The sequence below is a fragment of the Phyllobates terribilis genome, unplaced genomic scaffold, assembly GCF_046119375.1.
Source record: "Phyllobates terribilis strain yellow unplaced genomic scaffold, ASM4611937v1 Scaffold_7__3_contigs__length_470593459, whole genome shotgun sequence".
Lineage (NCBI taxonomy): Eukaryota > Metazoa > Chordata > Amphibia > Anura > Dendrobatidae > Phyllobates > Phyllobates terribilis.
In genome coordinates, this window is record NW_027362767.1 from 199068850 (window position 1) to 199082383 (window position 13534).

Genomic DNA, 13534 nt, shown 5'->3' on the forward strand with positions numbered 1-13534 from the left:
TAAACATCTTCGTCGCCATTTCAAAACTGTGCAGAAGGGTGCATAGGTCCCTGATCTGAGACCACTCCTCCAGCGTGATTTGCCCCACCTCTGAATCTCGTTGGCCCAGGCTATACGTCAGAACGTATTGCACCAGGGCTTGTCGGTGCTGCCACAGTCGCTGCAACATGTGCAGAGTTGAATTCCACCGGGTAGGCACATCGCATTTTAGCCGGTGAAGTGGCAGGCCCAACGACTTCTGTAGAGATGTAAGTCGCTGAGCTGCGGGATGCGAACGGCGGATGTGAACACACAGCGACCGTGCCCTCTGCAGAAGGCCATCTAGTCTGGGATAGTGGGCTAAAAATTGCTGGACAACCAGGTTCAACACGTGAGCCATACAAGGCACGTGTGTGACATTGCCCCGGCGAAGGGCCACACCCAGGTTTGCAGCATTGTCGCACACGGCCTTCCCTGGTTTCAGGTCCAGTGGAGACAACCATTCATGAAATTGGTTCTCCAGAGCTGACCACAACTCCTCAGCTGTGTGACTCACATTTCCCAGACATTTCAATGTAAAAACCACCTGATGACTTTGAGCCCTACTGCCAGCATAGTAAGGAGGTGTGCAGGATCCCTTCTGCGCAGTTAGAAAGCTTGTGGCATGACCAGACAGGCTTTGGGTGCAGGTGGAAGACCGAGAGGAGGTTGAGGAGGCAGAAGCAGTGGAGGAACTTTGACATAAAGAGGATTGACGCACAACTCGTGGGGACGGCAAGACTTGGACAGCAGCCCCTTGTCCTGCTGTCACCATAGTTACCCAGTGCCCAGTCAGCGACATGTAACGCCCCTGTCCATGCCTACTCGTCCAAGTGTCTGTGGTGAAATGCACCCTGTCACACACAGAGTTTCTCAAAGAAGCGGTGATGTTGTGTGCGACATGCTGGTGGAGCGCAGGCACACCTTTCTTTGAGAAGTAGTGCCGACTGGGCATCTGGTACTGGGGCACTGCGACGGACATAAGGTCTCGAAAATCCTCTGTGTCCACCAGGCGGAAAGGCAGCATTTCTGTAGCCAAGAGCTTGCAGATGGTGAAATTCAACCTCTTAGCTTTCTCATGGCTAGGAGGAAATGGTCTTTTACTTGTCCACATCTGAGGGACCGAGGGCTGGCTATTGTGCTTAGACGGGGTTGATAAGGGTGTCCCCGGCAAACTACCGGTCTGTGAGGAAGATGCAGGCGGACATGTTAGGTTGCCTTGATCCAAAGGTGGTGCTATCGATGTCGGACAGCGCTCAACACCAGCTGGTGTTACCACCTCCAAAGAAAATGATGACCTGCCAATCACGCTGGCTGTTGCGGGTAAAGAGGTGGCAGGTCTGCGCCCCAAAACAGGTGTGACTGCTGTCCCCCCAGTCACAGAGGATGAAGAGGCAGCGGATGCACAAGATATTGCAGACGGTGGTTGGCCCGGCCGGCTAGGCCGCATTGTAGCACACTGAGCTTCCCACTGCAACTTATGCTTCATGTCCATGTGCCGGTTCATGCATGAAGTACTCAAACTATGTATTTTTTGGCCTCTACTTAGCTTTTGCTGACAAATGTTACAGATAACACGAGTTGGGTCATCTTTATCGATCTGAAAAAATGCCCAGGCTATGCAAGGCTTAGCACCCATGCGACCTGAAGAGCCACCACGACTTGTGGTGAGAGGCAGAGTTGTGTTTAAGGATGCAGTTGTTGACGTGCTTCCAGTACTACGTTTCTGTCCAGGAAGGCACAACCTGACCTCGTCGTCACTAGCATCTTCCTCCACCTCCTCTGCTGACCTCATCTCTTGGCTGACTGTGGGTTGACAGTAAGTGGGATCTCCAACCGCATCATCATCACCCTGTGCGTTATCACACCCGTCGTCCTCAGAGCCAACCTGTTCCTGCCCTGACAAAAAACTAAAGTTGTCGCTCCAATCAGGTATTTGAGTCTTATCATCGTCTTCCTCATTGTCTCCACCAACAGGAGTTACAGTTTGGGAATGAGGGTCTACATTATGGTCAGAACCTTCTGCGTCTGGTCCTGGATCCGACTCATAAAGATTCTGGGCATCAGTGCAGATCATTTCCTCGTCTGGATTCACAGAAGCGCTGGAGTCGACCTCTGATTCCCAGGCTATAGTATGAGTAAACAGCACTGCAGACTCAACCATCTGTTCTACCTCATACTCAGCTGGAGATTTGGGAGCTGTGAGGAAGCAAGTGCGATTGGGGTGACACCTTTGAGGACTGGAGTATTTGTGATGTTGAAGTTGATGTGGAGGAGAGCCCACTTAAAGGAGCACTTGATATCCGTTGAAGCACCTGCTGTTTTTGTGCCTCATCTGGAATTTGTAGCGATTGGCGTGGCCGTAAGAAAGGGATCTTATCACATTGTCCGCTAAAAGAAGTAGACATTTTAGTTTGGCTGGAAGATGGTCTTTCTTCTGCAGATGTTACTGTTGCTTTAACACCTACCCCACGGACACAACCTTTTTTCCCCTTCCCAACACGCCTATTCCCCTTTCCACCAGCAGCAGGCCTTTTTCCACTCATTTTGGTGGTTAACTAATTCACAACTCTGGAGTTGTTTGCACAAAAAAACAATGGATGGGAACCGAGCAGAGCTGAGTGGCCAAACTGTGGTATTAGGCCAAAACTATTGGCTGGGTTAGATGCAGAAAAAAATTATATTCAATTTGCAACCTGATGGAGGTCAGTATAGATGGACTAATAGAACAAGTCCCACACACAGCTAGAAGCCCAAATATTTTTTCAGAGGTAGATGCAGAAAATTTTTTTATTCAGTTTGCAACCTGATGGAGGTCAGTATAGATGGACTAATACAACAAGTCCCATACACAGCTAGAAGCCCAATATTTTTTCAGAGGTAGATGCAGAAAAAAAATATATTCAGTTTGCAACCTGATGGAGGTCAGTATAGATGGACTAATAGAGAAAGTCCCACACACTGCTAGAAGGCCAAATATTTTTTCAGAGCTAGATGCAGAAAAAAATTATATTCAGTTTGCAACCTGATGGAGGTCTGTATAGATGGATTAATAGAACAAGTCCCACACACAGCTAGAAGCCCAAATATTTTTTCAGAGGTAGATGCAGATAAAAATTATTTTTAATTTGCAACCTGATGGAGGTCAGTATAGATGGACTAATAGAGAAAGTCCCACACACTGCTAGAAGGCCAAATATTTTTTCAGAGCTAGATGCAGAAAAAAATTATATTCAGTTTGCAACCTGATGGAGGTCAGTATAGATGGACTAAGAGAGAAAGTCCCACACACTGCTAGAAGGCCACATATTTTTTCAGAGGTAGATGCAGAAAAAAATATATTCAGTTTGCAACCTGATGGAGGTCAGTATAGATGGACTAATACAACAAGTCCCACACACAGCTAGAAGCCCAATATTTTTTCAGAGGTAGATGCAGAAAAAAATATATTCAGTTTGCAACCTGATGGAGGTCAGTATAGATGGACTAATACAACAAGTCCCACACACAGCTAGAAGCCCAATATTTTTTCAGAGGTAGATGCAGAAAAAAATATATTCAGTTTGCAACCTGATGGAGGTCAGTATAGATGGACTAATACAACAAGTCCCACACACTGCTAGAAGCCCAATATTTTTTCAGAGCTAGATGCAGAAAAAAATTATATTCAGTTTGCAACCTGATGGAGATCAGTATAGATGGACTAATACAACAAGTCCCACACACAGCTAGAAGCCCAATATTTTTTCAGAGGTAGATGCAGAAAAAAATATATTCAGTTTGCAACCTGATGGAGGTCTGTATAGATGGATTAATAGAACAAGTCCCACACACAGCTAGAAGCCCAATATTTTTTCAGAGGTAGATGCAGAAAAAAATTTATTCAGTTTGCAACCTGATGGAGGTCAGTATAGATGGACTAATACAACAAGTCCCACACACAGCTAGAAGCCCAATATTTTTTCAGAGCTAGATGCAGAAAAAAATTATATTCAATTTGCAACCTGATGGAGGTCAGTATAGATGGACTAATAGAATGATGCTATGCCCAAAAGATTTTACTTCACTAGGTGCAGTAAAAAAATTGGTATTCTATACACAGGTGGTATATCTTGCAACACAGATAGGCTACTCCACTGACTAACACACTGCAATAGGCCAAAAAGGATTAGCTTTGCTAGATTCAGCCAAATGCTGTGAAAAAAACTTGCACAGCACTGGCACAGACCTGCCTGGCAAAAACTGATAGGAACTGATGTAACCTAGTCCTGAAAAGGACTCCAATTACAATTAGTCTTTACTCCCACAATCTATCTATTTAAGAGCACAGACCTGTCTGATAAAAGTCGTAGGAAATGCTGTAACCTAGTCCTTAAAAGGACTGCAATCACAACTATTCCCCACTCCCAAGCTATCTGTAGATTTGTGCGAAAATTGGCTTGAAATTAACAAGGTATAGCGCACACAGCAACAGCGGTGCCGTCTAACACGCATCTGCAGCAGTGAGAAAATGGTGGCGACGGGGAAAATGGCTTGGTCTTATAGGGCAAGGACATGTGACATACACTGCCAATGACACATGCCCTTGCTTGTGTGAAAAAAAGCACTTCGCTCCGTGTGTGCGCTGCTGATAGGCTGACAGATTGCACCTCCCCACTGTAAATGCGGGAAAGAGAAAAAAAATTGGAGATCTTCATTGTTCCTGCAGAGATCCATCCCCTGCCCCTCCCCCCACCCCGCTGTACACTCAAACTGCGTATTAACATTAATTTTCATCATTACTGAGAAAAAATCCAGTTATGATTTTGGTGCACGAACAGTTATCGAACATAACCTCGAGCAGCCGAATTTTTCTCAAATTGTTCGTGTTCGCCGAACGGCTCGAACACCGCCCAAAACAGCTCGAATTTGAGATTGGCGAACAGTTCGAGTAGAACAACGCTCATCTCTATTAAAGAGGAGGCATTGCAGCCAGAGTATGATGAGATGGATCAACAAGCCATAGCGGTGGATTACACACAGCCCAGCCTCATCTCATCCCAATGTGCATTGGGGGACAATGAGGGAGAGGAGGAGGAGGAGGAAGAACAGGAGCTTGTATAATGCGCTGTAGACAGTAGTACCTGTACAACTGTCATACCGTCGGTTCAGCGTGGATGGCCTGAGGACATGGGGGGAGGAGGAGGAGGAGAAGGAGGAGGAGAGCATGGTCAGCTGTCATCTTGGTGAGGACACTGAAGTCTTGCCTGTTACCAGTCTGGCATGCATGGCTGACTTTATGTTACGCTGCCTTAACCCGGACCCTCGTGTTGTCAAAATGTTGGGTGACAGTTGACGCACCCCCTGGGCCATATTCTTTAGGGGAATACCCGGAGCCGGATCAGATGGGAGTTGTAGTCGCCGAGTGGCAGTGACCCGGTCCGTGCCCAGGGTGTCAAGCTCAGAGTATGTGGCAGTCCTACAGATGTTATAAAGTTCTTTATGTCGACTACGCCACCCGTTGTATTGCGGTCACTTCGGCCGCCGCTGCAGCAGGGTCCGCTGAGGCTGATGGTGTTGGTGCAGCTTTTGATAGTATAACCCCCAACGGGTGGGGTATAGCCTCAGGGGGTCAGGTGCAGAGGATGGGGGTTGTGGTGGTGCAGCATAGATGGTAATTAAAGACAGAGTCGGGTTGTGCAGTTTAGGGTATTTACTTACTGCTGATGTTCCGGTCACTCCAGCTTCAAGTGGCCACCCGAGCCGTGCTGCGTCCACCAGGTCCTGGATTCAGCCAACCCCCAAGCAAGTCCGGAGCGTGACCCTGAGCCCTCCTTCCTGTCCTGTCTTCTGGCCGTCCCCACCAGGGATCCACCTAGGTCCAGCTCCCTCGGGCCTTCTGTTGGGAAACCCTTGGCCTTGGGTTCCCTGACCCTACACGTAGTTTGCCTTCAGGGTGGATGTCGTGGGTGGCCGTGGCAGATCCTGCCCACGGCCTCCGGTCTCTGGCTGAGGTGTGCTTTAGCCCCCACCAGTTTGGGATCCGGTACCCTTTTGCCAACTCTTCACCCGGTGATGGACTTTGGGTTCTCAGAGTCCTTTTCTTTCACCCCCTCTGGGTCTTTCTTCCTTTCTCCTCTCTCTCTCTCTGGGGCTACTCTGCTCCTCTTCCTCTACTCTGCTCTGACAAAAGGCTGACAGACTGACCCTGTTCTTTGATGGTGCCCACCTTAAATACTCCCTCTATGTGTGAGCTCAGGTGACCAGCACCCAATGAGCTCCTAACTTTACCCAGGCTGCTCCCCCTATCTGCCCCTACACTACTTGGGATGTACCACCCCCCTCCCACTCCAGCCAGGAACAGACTCGGTCGTACCTGCACATTTCTAAGTGGGAGTACCGTTGGTCTGTTCCTCGGAAATGGGATGTGTGTAGTGCATGCAGCTCTCTGAGCTCAGATCCACACTCCATCCTTACCCGGGAGTGGAATATCACACCTCTGGGTTGAGGTGCAATACCCCTGTAGCAGCCGAATCCTCAGGGTGCTACATTCCCCCCTGGTAAATCACAGCATGTCCTCGGGCTGTAAGATATAAAACATCCAAAACATTCATTTTTTTTTTTTTAAACATATAAAACATCATATAAAACATTGTATATATATATATCAATAAAACTTTTCATATAAAACATTCTTGTAGACTTTTCCTCGCTTCTAGCTCCTCCTCCGGACACTGTGCAACGTGTGCCCGGGAAAAGTGCAACAGTTTCTCTAGAAAAATGGTTTTCCTATAAAACCGGTAGGGGGCGCTTTAGGACGCGCAACTATTTACAAGGGATATGGCCGCTCTCAGTCCTCGGCCAGGTATTAGGGAGGAATGACCGCTCTCAGTCCTCGGTCAGTGGGATTTAAGGGATAAACAGGTAAACAGTTCACACTTGCTGGTCCCAACGGGGACTATATTAGCAACAGTTTCTTTGGTACCCCTACGGGTAACTATATACAGCTTCTACTCTGCCGTACTTAACGACGGCGTCCTCCTGCTCTTTCTTTGTGGTTACCTTTAGCTTCAGACCCGTCCGGGTCCTCTTGTTCTTCCTCCTCACACCGCAGCTCTTCCTCCGTCAGGCGATGCACATGGAGGGCGTAGGGTCCTTTGGCACACTTGTGCCGGGTAAAGGTGACCTCGTCCCCGATGTAAAGGTCACGACCTCTGTGTCCCTCCGGTAGGTGGGACTCAACGTCTCTCCTGGTCACGAAGACGTCGCCTGGGGTGCGGTGGTCTCGGATGAAGCCCCACCCATGCTGCATGTTAAACTTGATCACAGTCCCGGTGGTGCGCAGACTATGCGCTGCACGGGGGTCTCTCCTGGCCCGGCTCTTCTGCTCCGCGCTCCTTATCTGGGCTTGTTGTTCCCGGACCCGCCTCTCTCTCCGCTCCCTCTCAAAGACCTCGAGCTGCTGGCGGCAGCACTCTGCACGCTCCGCTGCGGCTGCCCGGGTCTCCTGAGTGAACCCCATGAGATCTTCTCCGGTGGGGTCCCACTCAAACTGTGCCTCTGCTAGCGGGGGCGAGATCCTCTTAACGGGCTTTGGAGCCGGGATCAGGGGTTCACACATGGGCCTTGCCCTCTTTTGGAGCTCTTGTTCGTAGTACTCCCTGGGCCAGACAAAGGGCTGCCCGTCCGGCCATGTGTGTTGGGCGAACAGATCTTCTCCCAGATGCGGCACTTTTGGTTTTATGGGCGCGGTGGTGGTGGCGCCCGGGTTGCCCAGGCCCTGCGGCCAGACCTGGGGCACCTGGAAAGTGAAGGGCACCGTAAGGACGGCGGCGCCCTGGGCTACTTGGCCCTGCGACCAGGCCGGTGGCTCCGCGGAGGTAGGGGGCGCTGTTGGTATTGCGGCGCCCGGGGGTACTAGGCCTTGCGACCAGGCTGGTGGTACTTCCTGCTTGGTCACGCTCGGGGTCGAGGCGTGTGACGTCACAGGGGTCGCGGCTGCGGCTTCCGGTTGAGGCCTAGTCTGTGGCGGTGACGTTGCGGTTACGGGCACGGCAGGGGGTACTTCGGGCTCTGCGACGGGGAGCTGGGGCAGGTACGCGGTTTCCCGGTTTGGGGTAGAGACGTCCCCTTTACCTGCCTCCTTTCGTTCGGCTCCCTTCTCGGCGCCGTCTCCGGCCTTCAGTCCTCCTGCGCCATCCTCAGAGGCGGTCTGTCTCCTCGTCTCGGGTGGCGTGCTCCGCTGACGAGTCTCGGTCCGCTGGGCCATCTCTCGGCTCCACTGCGCCAACGTCTCTCGTTGCACCCAGGCCATCCTCCTTGCAAGGCCCTCCAGAGCGGTCTGCGCACACTCCCGGTCTCGGGGGAGCTGTGCTAGGACCTCCACTAGGCCTAGTGGGGTCGTTGCTTCTAGCAGGCTCCTGACCAACGGGTCGGTGCTGCTCTGCTCTCCTTCTGCTGTTCCCGGCAGGCTCCTGGCCAGCGGGCCGGTGCTGCTCTGCTCTTCTCCCATCTCCGGGTAAGCTTCTTCTGGACTCAGCTCTAGGCTTCTTGTCTCCGGGTGCGCTCTCTCCAGACTGCTCCAGGCGACACCCATCTTTGCTCTCTTGTTCTCAGTCCTCCCACTTCGAGGGCGGTCCCGGGGCCACTTGGTGATTGTCAGCTCCAGGGGCAGTTCTTTCACGCTGACAGACACCTCTAGCATCACAGTCTCTGTTGGTGGGGGCGGTTTCCACTTTTGGCGCCATTTTCGGTCCTGGCCCACGATGGGAGGCGGCCTCTTGCCATCCTCTGGTACGCCCATAATGGCGTCCGCTCTTCCAAGGCGGGAAACCTTTGGAAATGGCGGGAATCGTCTCCCAGTGGCGGGAAACTCTGCAGATGGCGGGAAAAAGCTGTTAATGGCGGACAACCGGCGGGAATCGACCTGTGATGGAGTCCGATGGCGGGGACCCTCCGGAACCGGCAGGAGACTTCTTTTTGAGGTAAACTCGTTCTTTTCTTCAGGCACGCAGTACCCGGTTGTTGTGGGCACGTAATCCTGCCGACTACGCCAAAGTTGACGCACCCCCTGGGCCATATTCTTTAGGGGAATACCCGGAGCCGGATCAGATGGGAGTTGTAGTCGCCGAGTGGCAGTGACCCGGTCCGTGCCCAGGGTGTCAAGCTCAGAGTATGTGGCAGTCCTACAGATGTTATAAAGTTCTTTATGTCGACTACGCCACCCGTTGTATTGCGGTCACTTCGGCCGCCGCTGCAGCAGGGTCCGCTGAGGCTGATGGTGTTGGTGCAGCTTTTGATAGTATAACCCCCAACGGGTGGGGTATAGCCTCAGGGGGTCAGGTGCAGAGGATGGGGGTTGTGGTGGTGCAGCATAGATGGTAATTAAAGACAGAGTCGGGTTGTGCAGTTTAGGGTATTTACTTACTGCTGATGTTGCGGTCACTCCAGCTTCAAGTGGCCACCCGAGCCGTGCTGCGTCCACCAGGTCCTGGATTCAGCCAACCCCCAAGCAAGTCCGGAGCGTGACCCTGAGCCCTCCTTCCTGTCCTGTCTTCTGGCCGTCCCCACCAGGGATCCACCTAGGTCCAGCTCCCTCGGGCCTTCTGTTGGGAAACCCTTGGCCTTGGGTTCCCTGACCCTACACGTGGTTTGCCTTCAGGGTGGATGTCGTGGGTGGCCGTGGCAGATCCTGCCCACGGCCTCCGGTCTCTGGCTGAGGTGTGCTTTAGCCCCCACCAGTTTGGGATCCGGTACCCTTTTGCCAACTCTTCACCCGGTGATGGACTTTGGGTTCTCAGAGTCCTTTTCTTTCACCCCCTCTGGGTCTTTCTTCCTTTCTCCTCTCTCTCTCTCTGGGGCTACTCTGCTCCTCTTCCTCTACTCTGCTCTGACAAAAGGCTGACAGACTGACCCTGTTCTTTGATGGTGCCCACCTTAAATACTCCCTCTATGTGTGAGCTCAGGTGACCAGCACCCAATGAGCTCCTAACTTTACCCAGGCTGCTCCCCCTATCTGCCCCTACACTACTTGGGATGTACCACCCCCCTCCCACTCCAGCCAGGAACAGACTCGGTCGTACCTGCACATTTCTAAGTGGGAGTACCGTTGGTCTGTTCCTCGGAAATGGGATGTGTGTAGTGCATGCAGCTCTCTGAGCTCAGATCCACACTCCATCCTTACCCGGGAGTGGAATATCACACCTCTGGGTTGAGGTGCAATACCCCTGTAGCAGCCGAATCCTCAGGGTGCTACACAGTCATTACTGGTAGGTGACACTTTTACACCCCCGCTACAAGTAGAACTTTCACTCTGTTATTCCTGAGGTGGAGAGGTCTACAAAAATGGGGCAGTACCAGAAGGCCCTTGCTGCAGAACTGTTAAAAAAATTCCCATCTGAACACGATAGCGGCAGAGGTTACAGTTCGTTGACCAACCAAGGCGTACAAGCGAGAGAGAGGCAACTCCAATCCAGCAGAGGCAGGGGAACACTGTCAATGTTCTGGGACAGTTTTCTCAGACCCTCCTTTCGGACAGACCCTGAGGCGCGGGGTACTCTCACAAGGAGTGGAAAGTTTCAAAAGATGGTGAGAGAGTACCTTGCCGACCGTACCAGCATCCTCCGTGATTCCTCTGTGCCTTTTAATTACTGGGTATCCAAGCTGGACACTTGGAATGAACTTGCTCTGTACGCCTTGGAGGTCCTGGCCTGCCTTCCCACTAGCGTGTTATCGGAGCGTGTTTTTAGTGCCGCTGGGGGAATTATAACTGATAAGCGCACTTGCCTGTCAACTGACAATGCTGACAAGCTGACCCTTATCAAAATGAACAAGGGCTGGATTGGGCCAGACTTCTCATCACCACCAAATGACAGCAGAGTAACATAAAGTCAAATCCACTGTGTTATTTCGGGAGGTGTATTCACATACACCGCTTCACACCCACACATGGGTATACGCTTCTTCATTTCGGCTGTTTTATGCTTTTCTCCTTATCCTCAGCCTCCATCACCACTATACCACCATGGTGACCGTGGTCCGTGTTGCCATTATTGAAAGTTCCTCCGTCCTTATTTTTGTCAGCTTTTGCTTGGAAGGCATAAGCAAAGACTGTGGGAGACCCACTCCCCAATAATGGGAATAATATTTTTAAGATGCTGTACTGTATGGCTCTTGTAAGGGGCATTAAAACCGTCTTGTTAAGCTACTACGACCTCCACCACTTTTCCAAGGGGCATTAAAACCATCTTGTTAAGCTACTGGGACCTCCATGTCTCTTCCGAGGGGCATTAAAACCGTCTTGTTAAGCTACTGTGACCTCCACGTCTCTTCCGAGGGGCATTAAAACCATCTTGTTAAGCTACTGGGACCTCCACGTCTCTTCCGAGGGGCATTAAAACCATCTTGTTAAGCTACTGTGACCTCCACGTCTCTTTCGAGGGGCATTAAAACCATCTTGTTAAGCTACTGTGACCTCCACCACTTTTCCAAGGGGCATTAAAACCGTCTTGTTAAGCTACTGCGACCTCCACCACTTTTCCAAGTGGCATTAAAACCGTCTTGTTAAGCTACTGGGACCTCCAAGTCTCTTCCGAGGGGCATTAAAACCGTCTTGTTAAGCTACTGTGACCTCCACCACTTTTCCAAGGGGCATTAAAACCGTCTTGTTAAGCTATTGGGACCTCCACGTCTCTTCCGAGGGGCATTAAAACCATCTTGTTAAGCTACTGCGAGCTCCACGTCTCTTCCGAGGGGCATTAAAACCGTCTTGTTAAGCTACTGTGACCTCCACGTCTGTTTCGAGGGGCATTAAAACCGTCTTGTTAAGCTACTGTGACCTCCACCACTTTTCCAAGGGGCATTAAAACCGTCTTGTTAAGCTACTGTGACCTCCACGTCTCTTCAAAGGGGCATTAAAAGCGTCTTTTTAAACCACTCTGAACTCCACAGCTCTTCCAAGGGGCATTGAAATGTTGTTTTTAATTACCTCTAACCTCCCTGACTCTTCCAACGGGCATTGCATTTCCTCCTAAATTTAGTCAGCTTTTGCTTTTCAATGCAAAGGCGAAAACTAAGGGAGACCCACTCCCCAATAATGGGTAGAAGGTTTTTAGTACGCTGTAATCTACGTCTATTTCAAGGGGCATTGCAGTTCCTCATAATTTTTGGAAAGCCTTCCATTCACTGCTTAGGCCAACAGTGTACAGGAGACCCAGTTGCTATAAATGGAAAAAACGGTTTAGTTAAGGCCCTCTGACCTCCATGTCATTTCCAAGGGGCATTGGAGTGCCTCGAAATTTTTGATAGGCATTGCACTCACTGTATGCCCTATAACTATGTAGCCGAACCGCTCCTTTTGTTACAGAAACATATCCTACAAGACATATGTGGTTGACTGGCCTGATATTGATGTGAATGGTCCCTGTTCCTCCTGCTTTTTCTCCTTTGCCACCACCTCATCCATTATTTATCACCTGAAGCTTTGTTTTAACGGCAGTCATAGAACTGGGATAGAAGCAGGAAAACATCCAGCAATCCTCGGAGGAGGTAGGATATGCGCCAAAACGCTGACCACCTCAGGCCTAGCCACTACTACATACATGTGCTTGCATTCCAAGAAAACAAAGCAGATGCTAACTTCTATCATCATCATCATGCTCCTCACCTTGGCACTCTCAACTCCCCTGATGGAGAACCAGGGCCCACCATAGTAGTCTGGTTCTCCGGTGGGCTCATCCAATGCTGCCCTAAAGGAGGCCAGGCTAAGAAAAGTGTGTGGGAAGGTGACAGGAGAAATAGGGGCGGCTGGGGACCGTGTGTGGACACCCGGCCGCGGAGCGGCTGGGGACTGAGTATGGATACCAGGCCGCCAACGCAGCCATGACGTGGTGGCCAGATTTCGCCTTCACATGCCTAAAAGGCCCAATTTAAAGTGCAAGCAAGCAAGCAGTATGGTATTGCAGCCTGGGGGTGGGTGGGTGGCAGGCTGCATACTTGCGCTTGCATTGCAAGGAATGGGAGAGGTACAATTGAACACTGCCCTGGGACAAGGACTTGAACGGGGATAGTTGCAAGTCTGCAACGACAGGTGCACAGTGGGAGGCATCTTCGCATGTACCATGAACAGGGGTTTGGCATGCACACACTACAGCAGAATAGGCTGTCCTTCCCACTAAATGCACTGGGGAGGGCACAGGTAATGTTTTTGTATGCGCACTTAATCTTATGTATAAGGCGCACCGGGACGAATAGGGGCGGCTGGGGACTGAGTATGGATACCTCGCTGCCGAAGCAGCCATGAGGTAGTGGCCAGCTTTGGCCTCCTCCAAACTAAAAGGCCCCATTTCAAGTGCAAGCTAGCAGTATGGTATTGCAGCCTGGGGGTGGGTGGGTGGCAGGCTGCACACTTACGCTTGCATTCCAAGAAAACAAAGCAGATGCTAACTTCTATCATCATCATCATGCTCCTCACCTTGGCACTCTCAACTCTTCTGATGGAGAAGCCAGGGCCCACCGGAGGAGTTTCTGGTTGTCTGGT